Below are 1635 nucleotides of genomic sequence, written 5' to 3'. Positions count from 1 at the left end.
GGGGAGTCCCCTCTCTCTCCCCAGCGCGGTTTCCCTCCCTCCCTCTCTCTGTATGTCAGTCTCCGCCGTCAGTCATGGAGCGGCGGCTCCGAGGTGAGGCAGCAGTGGCAGCCGCCGCCGCCGCGTGCCTCCTAAGGCAGCCTCGTGATGAACCCAAGAACCAGCCTAAAGCAGCAGCAGCAGCAGTAGTATTGCGGAGTCTGAGTGCAAGCGCGCGCGCGCCGGGCTCCCCACGAGAGGCGACAGCTGAGGCTGAGGCGTCGTGGTGGTTGTCGTCGGGCGTCTGGCGCCACTGGCTGCTGCACTGACCGGACGGCGCGCGCCAGCCATCCAGCCCCAGGAATCCCTTCCCGCGCCGCTCTTCCCTGGGCTGCACGAGCCCCGTGCGCGCGCCTGCAGTTGGCGGCACCAGCAGCAAGAAGCGGCGGCGGCGGCGGCGTCTCTCCCTCTCTCTCTCGTTTCCTATCCCTGCTCTGCGATGCTCCAGTGAGTCCTCCTCTCCCCTTCTTCTCCTTCCTCCTCCTCCTCCTCCTTGGGATTTGCAGCAGCTCCTCTCCCTTCCCAGGCATGGCGCACAAGGAACCGCCCTCCTCGGCCTTCCCTGGGTCACATTAGGAGTCTGTCTGGTGGAGTCTCCTTCTTTGGAGGTCTTTAAGCAGAGGCTGGATGGCCATCTATCTGTCAAGGGGGGTGCTTCGACTGAGAGTTCCTGCAGGGCAGAAGGGGGCTCCACTGGGTGGCCCTTCTTGGGGTCTCTTCCAACTCTGTGATTCTACCATGAGCCACCACCGGGCAGCCCTCTTCTCCTCCTCCTCCTCCTCCTCCTCCTTTCCCCCAACTCCTTTCTTTATTTTCATTTCTTATCACACACTCAAAATACACTTGCGCAAGAAACAGAAGTGATTATTATTATTATTATTATTTATACCCCGCTCTTCAGCCAAGGCTATCAGAACGGCTTACAATTTGTTAATTAGGCATAGATAATTATGATGGACATAGCTGTGTCGTTCTGCACAGTCAGAGTTCTTGTAGCACCTTTGAGACCAACACAAAGGAAGAAGCCCACATGCACCTGAGGAAGTGGACCTAAGCCTACGAAAGCTCATGCTGCCAACTCATTCCTTTCACTTAGTCGCAAAGGTGCTACAAGACTTCTCTACACAAGAGGCAGAAGCGATATAGACATTTTTTAAAGGCTCGTGTGAAAACAGAAGCTGTGCCGAAGCTGCTCTTCAATCCTTAGGAATGGAGCATGGGTTTGGCGTGGCTTCCGGACTCTTACTACACATACATCATTGAAACAGCATACCTCCAAAGTGACCCAAAGCAGCTTTATTTTGGCCTGTCTGTTTGGGCCCTCAGTCTGCAAAAGTTCGTGCTGCCAACTTCCTTCAGTAAGGGCCTGAACAGACAGACCAAAATAAAGCTGCTTCAGGTCACTTTGGAGTATGTTTAAATGATGCATGTGTCCTAAGAGGCTGGAGGCCATACCAAATCCATGCTCCTGTCCTAAGGACTGGAGCGCAGCTTTTGCGCAGTTTCTGGCCTCTTAAGATGCGTGTGTCATTTAAACAGCATACCTCCAAAGTGACCCAAAGCAGCTTTATTTTGGCCTGTCTGTTTGGGCCCTCA

At 54.7% G+C, this 1635-nt stretch overlaps 1 protein-coding gene across 1 annotated transcript in view; it reads left to right on the top strand.

Moving 5' to 3' along the window:
- Nucleotides 1-204: 204 nt before the first annotated feature.
- TAF5L (TATA-box binding protein associated factor 5 like) overlaps nt 205-1635 on the top strand; it is an 18075-nt gene continuing 16644 nt past the window's right edge. Inside the window, exon 1 of the mRNA XM_042446107.1 lies at nt 205-486. The gene's annotated coding sequence lies outside the window, so the exon portion shown is untranslated. The remainder of the gene's footprint in view (nt 487-1635) is intronic.

This window comes from Sceloporus undulatus, chromosome 1 (genome assembly GCF_019175285.1).
Source record: "Sceloporus undulatus isolate JIND9_A2432 ecotype Alabama chromosome 1, SceUnd_v1.1, whole genome shotgun sequence".
Lineage (NCBI taxonomy): Eukaryota > Metazoa > Chordata > Lepidosauria > Squamata > Phrynosomatidae > Sceloporus > Sceloporus undulatus.
This window is presented reverse-complemented; position numbering and strand designations above follow the sequence as displayed.